This window comes from Crocodylus porosus, unplaced genomic scaffold (assembly GCF_001723895.1).
Source record: "Crocodylus porosus isolate Cpor-Errol unplaced genomic scaffold, CroPor_comp1, whole genome shotgun sequence".
In the NCBI taxonomy this organism is placed as follows: domain Eukaryota; kingdom Metazoa; phylum Chordata; order Crocodylia; family Crocodylidae; genus Crocodylus; species Crocodylus porosus.
In genome coordinates this window covers 15,154,863-15,171,456 of record NW_017728950.1, presented here as the reverse complement: position 1 = coordinate 15,171,456, position 16,594 = coordinate 15,154,863, and the positions used below count along the sequence as shown (strand labels likewise).

The 16,594-nt window shown below is 42.9% G+C and overlaps 1 long non-coding RNA gene across 1 annotated transcript in view; it reads right to left on the bottom strand.

Annotated features, from left to right (window-relative positions):
- Positions 1-4,537: 4,537 nt before the first annotated feature.
- Positions 4,538-16,594, bottom strand: part of LOC109323740 — a 32,705-nt gene continuing 20,648 nt past the window's right edge. The window contains exon 3 of the long non-coding RNA XR_002104735.1: positions 4,538-5,756. This is a non-coding gene — a long non-coding RNA (uncharacterized LOC109323740). The remainder of the gene's footprint in view (positions 5,757-16,594) is intronic.

Below are 16,594 nucleotides of genomic sequence, written 5' to 3'. Positions count from 1 at the left end.
TGATCCTGCCTGAGCCTTCTAGCATTCCATAATTTGCTATTTACAATATAAATACATTAATGTAGCTATATTACTCATCTATAATTGATTGAGTACAAAATTCTGGGTTATTTTTGGTGAAAATAGGGTATTGGGTCTTGATTCAGGAACCAATCTTTCATTTATAACATCATTTCTTATGGGAAAATCGGTTCTGAGTTACAACATTTTGATTTAAGATGCCATTTTCAGGAACTAATTGTGTTGTAAGTCCGAGGGCCACCTGTATTTCGCAGACACTATTCCTAGTTCTCACACATCTTACAGATGCCCTTCATTTAAGAAATACCCTCACAAAGATAAAATACTGAGTACTAAAAGGACTCTAATCTAGCATTGAAGGACATAACAAGAACAAATGACTGGTAGCTGAAACTAGACAAACTGAAATTCAAAATAAGGTGTGCGTTTTAGTGATGATGGATAAAGAACTAAGGAAGAAACTATGAGAAGTGATGCTATGGGAGGGTCCTCCCTTCATTCCTTGAAATCTTCCAGATAAAGCTTCCTATTATTTTGAAAGATATACTTTAGTCATGCAAGTTATTGGGCTCATTATGAATTTAACTGGATGAAATCCTGTAGGCCATGGTAGGTCAGGCTACATGATATGCTGATCCTATCTATAGATACAAAATCTAAGAGCCATGTAATTCCTCAAAAGTGGCCCACATAAAAATTTAAATTACCATATTTTCTCACATACAGAAACACACCTTCCTCCCCGCAAATCCAGCTACTGGAAATTGGAGTACACATAATATGTGAGGAAATATGGTAACAGAGTTTCTGCTATTTACGGGGTAAAAGTGAAAGTAAAGTGTGGATTGGAACCACAAATGAAAAGGCTTGGCTCCCTAGCTGCTGACACTCAGTTACTGACTACAATAAAATATGTTTTTTCTTTGTTGTGCCTTTCAAAACAGGATGCATACTTTATTTTGAGGTCCGTTGTATGTGAGAAAATATAGAATACCTCCATCCTCAGTTTTTGGAATATTCAATCAAAAGTTTTTTTGATATTTCTTTCTTGTGCCCTCTTACCTCCTATTTCTTCACAACTGTTCCTCAAGACAGATTTCCCAGTAGAGCAGAAGCAGCTCACTGCCACTTGACAAGGTCTGTCTTTTAGCACTGTACTTGTCTGTCTCTTTCTGAGCAGGTAGGAGAATAAATGAACTGGAAGTAAGGTCAGCGAAAGAACTCATTTTCATTTCTTTCCTAAAGATGATATTTAGTCTACATCTTGACTTTCTACACAGCCAGAAAAAACAGGTTATACTTAATTTCTCTTATATTTCTGCCCTAAACCCAAATATCATTAGGAAAATAGCTGCATGTATTGGATATGAAATGGGATTTAAAGCCTATCTGCACTGGACCAAAAAATGGAGAAAGAGGGTCTTCAGCCTTCCTTCAGGGGGTTCCAAAATGCTTAAAGTTCTCCAATATGCAGTCTGCACAGGGATCAGATTAAACATATGCCAAACATGCAAAGCATTCACTAAGACCTCTCCTGGGGATATCAAAGTACATTCTGTAGGGGGTTCATCAAAATCTTAGCATAGAGCTTTGTACTGTGAGATTTATGATACAGCCACTTACAAGATTGGCAGTCCCTTCAAGTTAATAAATGTTTAGCTCACTGCCTCCTTTTCTTTTGATCTTCTCTTTCCTTCTTCTATTGACTCATCCTTTTTTCTTTGTAGAATACTGGAAGTTTTCCCCACTCCACGTTACATTTTTTCCCACTTTGCACTATTTTTTCCTCCTCCTCTCACACATTTCCCCCCTAAGTTATTTTCTATTTATCTACCTTCTTTTTCAATGCTCTTCCCTGTTTTTATCACTAACTCTTTTCTCTTACCCTTAATTTATCTTTTATTTTCTTTCTGCCATGCCCATTCAGTCTTTTCCTCCTTTTTTCACTGCCTGGCCACATCAACCACAGGGGGGACAAACTGGTCCTGCTGACAGCGAGCTCCCCAACCTGTATATGATAAAATATGGCATTTAATGTCTCCACCCTCATTTTTGTAGTGTTCAGAAGTTTTTTAGTATTTCTTCCTTATATTATAAAACAGCCCCTCTACCTCAAACAATCTCTCTCAAGCAACAGACTAGCTAATTCCCGTTCTCATTGAGGTACCAGGTTTTGCAATGGACCCAAATGCATGCTGTGTCCCCACATCAATACAGACCACATCATCAGCAGACCAAATAACAAAGAGTACAACATACAATATTTATTCACCTGCCATCACTTTCTTACAATGCCCATCTGCTGTCTACATTGGACTGACAGGACAATCCTCACACGTAAGAATGAACGAGCACCGATCTGACATCAGCTGCAGAAAGACAGAAAGGCCTATGTCAGAACACTTTAACCTCTCTGGACTCCACTGCCAAGTATGGTTTAAACAGGAACTACCTGGATTAGTGTTCTGTCATCCCTTTGTTCCTGTGGGCTCTTATATGCCTCTCCCAACACTGCCTCCTTCTCCCCTTCCTCTGCCTCTTTTCCCATTCAAATCATTCACTCACTCACTCCACTTTATACACTGCTCTATGCTCTCCTTTTCACAGCACATGAAGAAGTGAACTCAAGTTCACAAAAGCTTATTCTCTCTATATATCTTATTTAGTTAGTCTTTAAGGTGCATATATACCCTTCCATCTGCTTGACTTCAGGCTAACACAGCTAACTACCTCTTCCATCCACCACTCACACTCTGCCAAAAGCACTTGTGTCCTTACTCACTTATTCGAGCTACATATGCATACTTAGCATCTGATGAAGTGAGGTCTTGCTCACAAAAGTTTGTGTCTCTGATTCAGTTAGTTGACAAGGTACAGGTCTATCCTGCCTTCTATCTCCTCTCCTATGAGGGAGCTGGGAAATGAGGAGCCCATGAGAAGCTGCAGGGGAACCACCTTTTCCCAAAGCTTAGCTTCAGAAGATCAAAGGGCTAAGAGAACTTCAAGAGGCTTACATTAGGTTACATTTGCTTAAGTTAGCAGCTGCAGGAGGGGGCAAGTTTTGCTAACAATGCTCTGTTAAAAACACCTGTGGCAAAGAGGTTGAAGTCACAGTAATTCAGCACAGTGGTGACAGGGTTCCTGCCAGTTTTCTTCTCTGATGATGCTTCTTCCACCACCCAATGTTATCCACTCTCCCATCCCTTTCTACTGTGCTTTCCAGGCCTCCTCTGTTGTTGTATTAAGCTAGGCTGCTTGTCTTATTTTCTATAAGCTTGGAGAGGACTTCCACCGGTCTCCCCTGCCTTTAAAGGATGCAAGCATGCATTAACAAGGACCAAGGCACTGGAATTTACTTGTCCAGAATGCCATTTTTCCATTGTGGACTCTGAAAGGTTTTGGGAAAATAAGAGGCCAAGCAAATTCAGACCAGAAGCCATTTCAACTCCTACATAAATAGGCAGAAATCACAAAGACAAAGCAACACGCCAAAGCCATGAATGCATTTTAATAAATATAGTTAGTCATGTTAGTCTGAAGTCCAGGTAGAAGGCAACTGATGGTCAAGAAGCAAAGCAATCTTTTTTCCCCACTTATTTCATTTCCTTCAGCTCCTTCAATACAGTGACCTTCCTCCATCTCTCCAGGGTCCATCAGCATTATTAGTAAATTGGTTGTGACACAAAATGTTCTTGTGCCTAGGAGTGAATATAAGAACCTAAGATGTGCCATACTGGGTCTAACCAGTGGTCCATCTAGCCCAGTATACTGTCTCTGACAGTGGGAGAAATGAATGCTATATAGGGAGAGCATCAAATTGGATATCTGTGATCTTTCCCTATTCAGTACCCTCCCTGGCATCCCCCAGAGAACTAGCAAAGATCTTTCAAAGACATAAAACAAAACACATCAATGCACTCATTTTTCATATACTGTTTGTAATCTTTCTCTCTCTTTGTCTTTCTTCAGGGGTTAAAGGGAAGGTGAGGATGTGAGGGCAGGACTGATTGTTTTTACAAATATTTTCCTGCAAGGGGTTGCCAGGAGCTGCAGGAGGGAAGCACAAATAGTAATAATGAAAAAAGGAGAGAGGACTTAGAATAATATTTTATTTCACTTTGCTGGGGGTTGTTTTTTTTCAATCTGGGCTGCTGACTGCATGTCTCTGTGGGCCCATCAACATCTGGTACCTGTAGCACTGCCTGCTTATTCTAGGTAGGAGTCGATTAATGTTCATCATCATGAATTATTTACAAGCTGTGTATCTGTCTTCTCAGTTACATTTTAACTTCATCCTATGGAACTGATTGTTGAATAGCACTAATAAAACATAAACTAATTCTCGTCTGTGTCAGGCAAGGCTGTATCTGAATTATTTGGGAATTTGTGGGAGTACTAAGAGATAGAGTGGCAAGAAGTTATCAGTGAGAGACATGCACACAGTCAGCTAGTTATGATGAAAAGTACAGAATACAGGCAAAGTCTTAATTTCATATAAGCAAAACTCAAGACTACATTAAAGCAAATGATATGCCTATTGATAGCAGTGAGCATGACTGCTTTGCACGGCCACTAGCAACCCTCTGGTCTTTTCCCCACAGAATGTCTGGAAAGAAGTTTTATTTGATTTCTAGTTCATCTGTGAGCAAGAAGTTGCCATCACCATATTCCTAAATATAGACAGAAGGTTTCATATCATGCTGTAAGTCAGGAGTAAGACAATCCCAAAACTAAGAAGCTTCAAAACTGTATTTCTAGGTGGATACAAGTCCTCAGAAAGCTGACACTATAAATATACTGTATGTTTTACACTACATCAGTAGGAATAAGTTAATTTGATCTGAATTGGTTTCATGCCATAAGATTTCCATTGGTTGCAGTTTAAAATATCTTAAATAATAACCAGGTGAGTTCATCTTGACAAAGTACAACTTGTTGCAACTTTAAAACTGGTTATATGGGCATAGAAGGCATAATTTACTGTGGGTTAGTGCTTCTGAAAATACTGCAAGATGGTTTCTCATCATTTGTCACTAACTTTCATGCCATTGGCATATTGTATTATTTTAGCTTTCTGTTTAATGCTTTGATTGGGTTGCATGGTGATGTAACAAAAACTAAAACAAGGCTTTGTGGGTTATTATTTTAAAGGACATTGCATGGTCAAGTACTTTAAAAAGGTTTTATTTTATATTGTTTGGAAATCCCTCCTAGGAACTTGCAAATCAAATCTTTTTCTCTGTTGTTTCTTGCCCTTATGGCAAATGCTGTATTTGCTTGTTTGTTTTGTTGTGTTACTGAAGAAATTTGAAATGTAGAACAGGATCTTTTTTGCCGTGCCTTGATTTTAAACTAAGCAGTATTTCTAGAACAAACATACTGACAGTGATTCTTTCTTGGGTTGCTGCCAACTGTAAATATGTTCTGAGTTGTTTACATTTTCATCCCAAGCAGTTTTAAAAATTTGGTGTTGGCTTTTGTGCTATGTTAAAATCCTTTCACCCAGAAGACTGCTATTCAGGATGCTTAAACTTTATTGATAAACTACAATGATTGACTTTAGTTCTGAGACTGCTGGGGACATTGCATGAAAGTGTGTTCACCTTATGCTTGACGGGAGATTGCTTTGAATTTTTTGTTCTTCATAATCTGTCTTCTTCACTTTCTCACCTTGTTTTCCCATCATTATTGCTATCTCCTTGCAGTTGGGAAATGTGAGTTTGTACATTAGCAGGCTGAGGAAGGAAAGGAGCTTTGGTGAATACTCTTACTACTCACATACTGAACACAAAAGGCAAACCCAACTCTCCTTTTCTTATGAGAAACAAAACATTTTGTCCAGGATGATATGGCACATTTTGTATTGAACAAAACAAATTGGGGAGGGTAAATTGTGACAAGAAAAACTGGAAAAAAGTGGAGTTACTTGGAAACTCCTCTCATTTTTTGTATTTTGGTTCACTGATGATCTGAAAAAGATCAATTATTTACACAGTTACTAAGTTCTGAATGGCAAAATAGTCTTTTTGAATTTCCCTATCTTCTGCTAGTATGTAAGAGCTGCCATTACACATAAGAGCATACTAATCACTGCTTCCTTATATTAAGTTTACACACAGTAAAATATGCAGCTTTTGGCAGTACTGTGTGCTCCCAAGCAATGGGTGAATACTATTTATATTACAGAACACATAGGCAAAAATCTATTTTATTCAAAAAAGGGAAATCTATTTTAATAGCCATTAAACCCTAGAACCCAATTAATTATTCTGCATCTTGCTGTCTAAAGAGAAGAATACCAAAATGCCACACTTCTGTATTCCACAAATAAAGGGGGATAACAAAGGCTTCTACATAAAATGCAACTTCAGATTGAAGAGCTGGATTTTGTTTGTATTGTTCAATGGGAGGAAAGGAGACAACACACATTCTTGCTGTAGAAGGAAAACCTACTTGTGACTCATACATGGGAGAATTTTTTCCAAGAACAGTTCATCCTTGCAAAAAAATGTTTCTCAGGTATTGTTGCCAAGGCTTATCTGCTCTTTAAAGCAATATTGTCAGATTAGAGATGGTGGGCCATATCGTCAGCTGATGTAGCTCCAGTGAAATTACGGGAGCTATGCCAGTTTACACCAGTAAAGATTTGGCCCAATATTTAAAATTATTATATTGTGTTCTTGGTACCAAGTTAGAGTTTTACATAATTTCCAGTTTTCATTATATAATTTCCTTTCACTGCTATTCACATTTGCCATTTCATCTATGACAGTCAAATTGTTTCAGTCTAGTTCTTACATACAGTATTGTAGATTTTTGACTGAAAAGGTAGCAGGGCCATTTTTGTGCACAGACCACTATTTTGACTGAAATCAACAATTTACATTCATATTAGTGCATAGTGTTCTATCAAGTTCCTGCCACATAAGTAAATATAAATATTTGTTTAAAACAGAGGTATACAACTCATAGACCCCGTGGGCCAAATCCAGCTGATGGGTTTCTTATGGGACAGATGACACATCTCTGGCAGCAGAGCAGTGGCTCGTAGGTATGTCAACTAGAGCAGCTACACTGGTATAGCTCTGGAACCAGTGGACTGAACACTGCCATCACTTGCCCCACTCTTTCCTCTGCTGCTGATTCTGATTACCAATGATGACTGAAGTCCCTGAATTCAGAAGCCAATGAAGAGAAGAGAAGGAGCAAGCAGCAGGAGTGCTCACCTCTAGGTTCATGTAAATGTAGCCAAAACAACAAACCCTGTGGGCCACAATTTAACCCCTCCCACACCATATGTGGCCAAAGGGCTGATAGGTAAATAGCTTTGGTTTAAAAACTGCTCTATAGTTCTCTTTTCTTAATCACTTCCAAAGAGTGGGTGCATCTACACGTGTGCTTTACTGCAGAGTTGACTAATTAGCTCTGCAGTAAAGCGCCACAATCTACATGTGCACTGGTATTAGGCAGTAGTAAACTAATTAACTCTGCTGTATGATAGCACTGTTGGAGACAGTACCATCTTATAGTGGAGTCATTAAGTGTAACCAAATACACATGTAAATGGTGACTGCTGGGTGCAGCCCGGTCAGCCTTGCCAGCCAGGGGCTGGACCCTGAGTTCCTGCCAACCCTTCCACTACCTGACATCATCACCTGGAGCCCAGAACTGACCTCCTGTACCTCTGTATTCTGACAGCCACTCTAATTAAAGTACCCGCAGCATCTGTGCATCAGTGTTTCTGCACTTCACAAGGGCAGCAGGGGAGCTTTAACTAAAGCTTGTTGAATGAGCTTTAGTTAAAGTACCTCCCCATTGCCATTTTGAAGCATGGGGATGCTGATACATGAGATGCAGAGGCTGCTTGAGGTGCACTAATTAGCATGCTCCAGCAGACTTGATTAATCTGCTGAAGCATGCTAATTACTCAATTAATCAAGTCTGCTCTGACACGCTGTAAATGTGCATCAGAGCAGCTTCCCTGCACATATACAGGCAACTCTAGAGGGCTACATGCTGCTGCAAACCCACATGCTGTCTTGAGCAAGTCAGATATCCCACTCAGTGGATAGCAATGTACTCTGCATGTACAGTATAGGACATCCAACCAACATACAACATAATTAAAGAGTTAGTGTTCATACACTAATATTATCAATAATGTCAACAAATTAAAAAAATATTCAAATTATGATGGTGTTAATGGTGGCAGGTACCATGGCTTGCTGTGGCAGAGGACCTTTGGTGCCTGCCACTTTAAGGGCTTAGACAAAGCAGCAGAGCAGCCTGCAAGTGGTTGCAGTCTCAGTCAGGGCTCACATGGCCATCAGGAGGCTGCCTGATTGGGGAAGAGGGCTCAGCTGCTGGCAGTAAGAGCAGCCCTGAGCAGGGGAGCCAGCAGTTAGCAGCAAGCAGCTGGAGGGGGAACATCACTTGGCTGGAGCTGTTACTAACAAAACATCCTTGGAGCTACAGGGCAGACACTATGGGGATGGCAGGAGGTTCCTGGTCTGCGGCATGATGTAAAACTACACCCTGCTAGGGTAGGATGGGGTGGTCCCCAGGAAATGCCACACCAGTTGCCTCCGTAGTGAAAGGCAAGTGTGCCCTCCTCCGCTCTACTGTACGCTGCCACGCCGCCTTCACCCAAGCAGTTGATCTTGCTTGCCAGGGTCCCACGTGCGGACCCCAGAGGATACCTCTGTTGTCTTCAGGGAGACCCCATAACTTGCCTGCCATGACTTTGAATGGTTCTTCAGTGGAGGGGTCCCCTTTGGAGCTGTCTCGAGGGCCATCACATGTCTCAGCAGGCACTCGCAGGGCTCCAACCTTCCCTACACCCCAGCCAAGCACCACCCTTTTGAGATGGGCCTCCAAGTCTAGTTTGCGGCCAGCGCCCACAGGTGTCTTCCCTGGTCTCCATGTTGCCTCATGACGGTGAGCACCATGGGCCCTGGCAAAACTCTGGTGGGTGGGCCTAGAGACCTTCAGCTTTTGGGCCTGTCTTCTCTGGTGCCCTTTATGCCTGCTCCCAGTGTGCTCCTGCGCAGCCTCTCCCCCTCCTCTTCCACAGGGTCCTGGCCACCCTCACCTGGTGCTGAGGACTCTGCTCACCTACCCTCACAAAGGGGATGGAAATAAATGGGCCCTAAAGGGGACCACTGCCACTGCATTGACCCTAAACCCTTCTTCCCTGAAACACCCGTCGTGACACTGAACAAACCCACCACTGTGGCTACTGGTGAGATGTAGCCAAAAGGAAAGAAGGGAAGGACCCTGAAGGAAATAGAGCATCCACCGCGAGCTCCGTACACCCTTAGCGCTTTTGACACCCTTAGCCTTGGACACACTACAGGTCAGGACCCGTGCCTTTGCCCCAGCCAGGGTCCCTCCCCTTCCCTTTCCCTTTCTGGGCCCTGCCTCCACTCAGGACTACGGCCCCCCGCATTGCCTGTGATTAGGCTTGGCTGCCGGGTCTCCCCAGGGTTACCACAGGTCCCTCTGCCGGCTCCTTCGGCACTCGCCAGGCTTCTCCGGCTCAGGGTTCCTCGCCGCTCCTGCTGCTGCCACTGCAGCTATCACAGCCAGCTCCCCTGCTGGCTTCCTTGCCGGCGTCGTCAATCTCCGCTGATCCTCAGCTTGGGGATCTCCCGCCACTCCCGCTGCTCCTGATGCTGCAGCCGCTGCTGCCTTTGTCAGCCTCTCCGCCAGTGTCCTTGATCCCTGCCAGTCTTCCCCAGGTCAAGGATCCCCTGCCACTTTCGCAGCTGCCACCACCACTACCGTTGCCACTGTTGCTGCTGCCGTTGTGGCTGCCGCTGCTGCCACTGCTGCTGCCAGCTGCCATCTGCCACAGCTGGTCCCCTCCTGGCCGGCAGGTTCCTGCTTGTTCTCTGGCTCTCAGTGCCTTTCCCATGCTTTCGCAGCCCCCTTTCATCTCCGCCAGGCAGCGTCTCCTCATGATGTCACCCGGCCCCAGCTGTCTATGGGTGTGGCTTACAAACCACACGGGTAGTTTCTCGCCTCGAGGTTCCTTGCTCCTCTTGGTCCCTGGAACAGGTAAGTTATTATCTTTTTCTTTCTTTTCTCTGGTTGGGGTTTTGCCTCTGGGTGAGGCTTCCCCCCTTTCCAGTTTTGTGCCCCTGGCACAGCAAGTATGGGATGCCTTATAGCCCCTGCCTCCATAGCCTGGAGGGTAACCTGGCAGTAGGGACAGGAAGGGGACCAGGCACATCTATGGACACCTGAGTCTCATGGGGTGTAAGACCTCAAGACCCCAGTGAAGGGGGACCAAGTAGTGGCCCCAGCAAGTGAGTGGAAGAGTGGTACAGAGAGGGGCTAGAGGCTGAGTTTGGCCCAGTGTGGGGCAGAAGGCCAGCAGTCACGTGGAGTATGGTCTGTATGAGGGCATCCTGAAGGGCTGTGTGTGAGCTGGCTATAGATTGTGACTAAGGAAGCCTGAAGGGCCATGTAGAGTAGGGTCCAATGGGGACCCAAAGGGCTGCACAGAGTAGGGCAGGATGAGTGAGACCCAGTGAGGGGCAGAATGATTGAGGCCCAGGAGCAGGCAGTGTGTTTGAGGCCATGCAAAGGGCAGTATGCTAGAGGCCCAGTGAGGGACAAGCTGTAGTTGTCACCAACTTGGGATGCCCTCTGTGAGGCATGGGACATGGTATAGGGAAGGTCGGAGCTGTGGCATCAGGGCATAAAATGGGCAGCCTCCTGCACTTTTACATCTTTTTTTTATACATCAAGTCATGGCAGGTGGACAGGGCAGACTGCCCTAGACAGGTGGGCAGGTCAGTGATGAGACCCAGCCCTGAGGTGGCCCCCGTTACACCTGTTTAGACCTCAGAAGTTCAGAATTGTAGCTGGAGGACCTAACTGGCACTGTTCAAGCAAATGGCACCATGTCCACCTTTCACATTTTCTCTTCAGCTCAGAGATGGAGTTGCATTTCCTTCATCTAGGAGTCAAGTCAGTCAAAGCCCAGTACAACTTTAAGACCAACAAAAAAAGATTATTTATTGGCAACTGCCAAAAAGTTGGTTTAATGTTAGAGAATGGAACAAGAAGTACTTTCTTGTCGCCTCTCTATTTTGAAGCTATTCCTTTCAAAATCAGCTTTTTCATCTGTCAGCTACTTCTTGGAGACATGTATCTTTACATAAATGTGCCATGGGTTTATTTATAGGTAGTTTAATATGGAAAAGATAATAAATTTCAACATATGTTAAAATAAAAATTTAAAAATATGTATGGGTAAGAATACTGGGTAATTATTAAATTATTCAATTCCATTGGAATACTGGGTAATTATTAAATGAAAAATCATAAGTATAGGACACATTTTTTTTGGCTGAATGCCTCATTTTGGAACAAATCAAATTGCCAGTGAAATCTATTAAAAAAACCTTATTAAACAAACCCTTGTGTATGATTGCCTCACAGTATCCAGAAACACATCCAGTAAAATTGTAAATGTATTAGAAGACTACCTCCATTAAGTAATCAATTCATGTTGGCCCCCTGAGGGATTATTTAAGATTTTACTGCACTTACTTTCTTATAGGCATTGAATTATGATAAAAGAAAATGTTTCTCCCCAATTAATGCTTTTTCAAGAATTACGTCACATTTTGTCCATTTCAAACATGTCCTTGTCCAGCTGGCTAAACAAAAAGATGTTGCATACATTTTACTGAACTTTTTCCCCCTGTTGTTAAAGATTAAGGCAATATCTGTTGCCAAATCTCATTAGTATTAAAACAATATTAATTAGGAGTATTTGCAGATGATGCTATTGATGTTCACTGAACCCTATAGGAATAAAGAAACAATCCCTGAACTAATTCAATTGCAATCTAGTTTGAAGAAGATAGGACGTTTGTATGTACATATTTAATTGTGTTACATAGAAGTCTCACGACTAAAAGGTAAACTGGACAGGCTGATTACATTTGTCACAATAAAACAAGACAAGATTCAATATATCAATGTGCTTTCTTACTGATGTAGTCTAAACGTTCAAAGGTAATTACTGAAGTAGCCCAACTGCTCACAAAGACAATACAAGCATCAAAACAAGTATAAGCCACAACAGCCCTACTAGACCTTTGGGTCTTAAAATATAATAAAGAAAGAAGATTCAGGATTCTATATTCATTTTTATACACAAAATAGAACCATTGTGAAGACATCTTTTTCCTGGTGTGACTGCCTTTTCTCATGCATGGACATATTGTTCTTTGACCCTGTAAAATATAAAAACTGCTGAAAAATAAATTGACAGTAAAAAGGAAAGATTTGCCATGCATCCCTTTAATCCTCATTAAGTCAGAGTCTGCTCTTACATACATTAGCACAACCCCATTCAAGCCAATTCTGCTTTCAATTACATGATGTAATTGACTTGAATGGGACTTCGCTAGTGTAAAGTGAAAACAGAATGTGTCCTGTTGGCTAAGTATAGAGAGTCAAAAAGTCCCAGAAGGAATTGATCCAACCATCACAGGTTTCTCTAAGCTGTATAGATTGAACCGATAATGAACAGAACTCATGTTTGTTCGCTTGTTCGGAAAGACAGAAAGATGCCTGCACTGTTTGGGGCCAGAAGTCAGGGGGCAGTCCAGCACACTTCCCAGAGGGCACCTAAGAGCAGCTAAGTAGGGGCCATTTCTCACTGGTTGCCTGGTACATGCCCCTATCCCCCTGCTGTCTCCTCCCCTTGAGCTGGGGTTTTCCCAGCTAGAAGTGGCCCTGAGCTGCCAGGGGGTTTCCCCTGCCCCTGTATCAGCCCTTCTACCTCAATCTCCACAGCCTGTACCCGCCCAGCTCCACAGCCCTGCCGCCTGTATCTGCCTCTAACTCACAGGGGGAGGAGGAAATGAAGCCCCCCACATTGGTCTGGAGCTCAGATAGTGACCGGAGAAACCCCCCACCCCATCATGGTCTAGTCCCCCCAGTGCTGGGATGAACCCAGTCAGGGGAGGGGGAGAGGCATTGAGATGGGGTGGGGGAACACCCCCTTCCCCCTGCATGGAATCTATGCAGCTAGAAAGACTCCAACCGGCGGGGGGAGGCTGATATAGGATAGGGGGCTTCATTCCCCACTCCCCTCTGCAGGTCATAGGCAGAGACTCACAGGGGTAAGGGAAGTCAAGCTGGCTGGTTGGGGTGGTGAAAATCCCCCACAGTACAGGGCAGACCCATGCTTGGGGTGCGGGGGAGCCTGGGGTTGAAGATCAGGGCTTTGTTCTCCTGAATCCCCCCTGCTGGGTTGACAGGCACAGGCAAGACAGGGCTAGGGAGCACAGACTTTGCTGCCTCTGCTCTGTGACAGCCCAGGGATGGGCTAATTTGGCATGCCTGGAGCAGAGCACTGGCTGAAGCTAGCCCACCTGCCCTGTGAGGAGGGGTTAGCAGGTGCTGCAAAGCATCCTGGGATGCCAGAGGTCTGTGACCTAAGTTGAATCAGGAGGGGATCTGGAACAGAAGTCCTATAGACTGGTCTAATCTAAACTGCTTAAATCTGATACTCCATGCATCCATGTCTATCTCAAACTGGATTCAGCCACTTTGAACTGGTCTAGGGGTGCAGACAGAAGCACAGCTCCCAGCTGTAACTCAGAATGATCTTTGCAAAGTGTCCTGAGTTACAAGTTACCCCAGACCAAACAGTAGTTCACTGGTCGTTTCAGGGTGGAAGGGAATCTAGCTATGGGCTGGCATCCTGCAGCCAGGTTCCCATAGCAAAGGCCACGGCTCTTTGCCAGTGCTCACTGTTTTCAGAATGGGAGCAGGGAAAGGCAGCAGAAAGAGCTCATTCTTGGGGCTCCCCAGCTGGTGCTGAAGTATGGGATGGGTGAATTGGAGCCCTACCCCCACCTTGGGGAAAGGGGCTGCAATATACCTGCCCCACTCTCCAGGAGGGCTGAAACCCCCCCAGGCCGATCTCCCTCTGCTCCCTTTCCCTCTGCCCATTCTGAAAACAATGACAGGCTGGAAGCTCCACAGACACAAGTTATACAAAACAGTACATTTTGTAACATCTTTATCTGATACCTTATGTAATGAGGGGTCAGGTTTTCACTGAATCAGCCATTTTTAAGCTGTTTGCAGCCATTCATTTGTGTTTGGACACAGCTATAAACTGCTTTTTGTGGCCAGATCAGGCAAAAATTGTCATTTCTATCTGTACTCTATGTGCACTGAACTTCTGTTCTGTTATAGGTTTAGACTGGTTTCCAATCACTTATACCAGTTTATGTGTAATTTCTGTCCCTAGGCATTGTGTGTTGATTTTACAAGGGAGTATATCATTTAGGGTTGCTGGAGTTGTTAAACTGCATATGGTGTTCCACCTTATAAGTATTCCATAAACGGCAGCATCTCATGTCATTCTGATGACTGTAAAATATGCTACATAAATTGATACTCCTTAGTTACACAAAGTATGAATTCATCCTCTTATATTTCTTAAAGTCATGGTTTCAATCTTCCTTTAGTAACATGAATGAGAGAGAGAGAGAGAGAGAGAGAGAGAGAGAGAAAGAGATGGTTATGTGACTAACTCACTGGCTGGGGCTCAGGAATTCTGGGTTTTCTCCTGGATAGCTTTCCTGTATGATGTTGAGAAAGATATTCCCTAACCACAAGTGTGACCCTTGCAAATGGGTTAAGTGGAGGCGATTGACAGTTGTGCCTCTGTTTTCCCCATGTGTGCAAAAAGAACAATATGGAATACTATGAGATTACTTTATCTTTGCAAAGTGTCAGAGATCCCCAATTGGAAGGTAGTTAAAAAAAGCTCATTTTTATTATATCCCCTGATATAAAGACACTCAAGGAAAACTTTTCTTTTTCAGTATCTCTCACTGATCTTCCAAAGAGTATTGTGGAAACCTGTAGATCCCACATGGCGTGACAACCGAAGAGAAAGGAAATATACAGAGAGGAATAAATAACTCGTTCACAGCAGTTTTGTTGTGTAAACAGAGAAAACCACAACCAGATGTCAGAGAATTTGCTTGTATGTATGTATATGTAGTGAGAGGGGTAAAATGAAAATATTCACATTCTTGAGATTACAAAACACTGCAGACCACCATTGTGAGCAATACTTTTCTATAGCATAAGTAGAGGGTTTTAATAAAGGCAGAACCTAAGCTTACATAATGAGCACCTGTCTGTTATTTATTTGTCCAATTTATATTTAAGGCATATATCCATTTCTCTTCTAAGGTGCCAAATCTGGAAGAACCTTAAAAGATAAAAGAAAGGGTCAATTTAAAAGAGCTGTATGACATTTTGGATATGGAATGTAATTTATGGTGTCAGTGCTTGGCTAAAAACAAGTAATTTGTTTTGGATGTGGGTGTTTAAAATGTATCTTATTGAATTTGTGGTACAGTATATTATAAAAGAATCTCCCTCTGTTTAAAATGAATTATACATATTTTAAAGGAAGGAATTTCAAGGCAAATATATATTTTAAAACAATTTTTGAGCTCTTGGGACTAGTAATCTTCCCATAACAACTACCTAGTACTTATCATGGTTTGGGTTTTGCACAAATTATGAGCAACAAAATGCATTGTACCATCAGGGACAGAAAGTATCAGTTTACTATTGGGAAATTAGTGGAAGCTAAAATTATATATATAGCACATGCACATTGTATGGTCATAATTAATACTTACATTAATTAGGTGCAAACAACTGAGAAATAATGATAATATTATTCAACTACTTGTTGATTCATATTAATTCATTTAAGAAATATGGTACACAGTACAAGTCTGTTTAATTATACCAGGCACATGCCACGTATCCAACGGCCCTTTTCATAATCCTATTTTTTTCCCCTTTTCACAACTTAGTTAATGCTTACAGTAGTAGGATCCTCTACAGGGAATAATAAAGGGCTATAGATTCTTTATAGGTTGCAAGATGACAACAAGTCTCATATTTGGTACTACATAGTCCACACAGAGGCAGAAATGTCAAAGCTGTGGGAGTACCAAGTGTCTACTCACTTTCCAGAGATGGTCCTTAATAAGCAAGACAAGGACGGGGTGCTTGCCTTGTGCATGGTGTGCCCAAATTTACAGTAGAAAGATAAGAACAGTTTTCAAAGCTGTCAATATTTTAACCTTTGCCAATACTACAGACACTGCATTTTCTTTTATAAGGAGTCTCCATATGCAACATCATGATTTCACACCCTTATTGGGACCTCAGACTCTCTGGCTTCCACCTCTTTCTCTAGCTGGGTCCTTGAGTCTAGGCCCACTTCATAGTTTCATAGTTTCTAGGGTCAGAAGGGACCTGAGTAGATCATCTAGTCCGACCCCCTGCCATGGCAGGAAATAATACTGGAGTCAAACGACCCCAGCAAGATGTTCATCCAACCTCGTCTTAATAACCCCCAGGGTAGGAGCCTGCACCACTTCTCTTGGAAGTTGGTTCCAGATCCTAGCCGCCCTGACCATGAAGTAGCGCTTCCTGATATCTAGCCTAAACCTACCCTCTGCCAGCTTGTGACCGTTATTCCTGGTCACTCCTGGCAGTG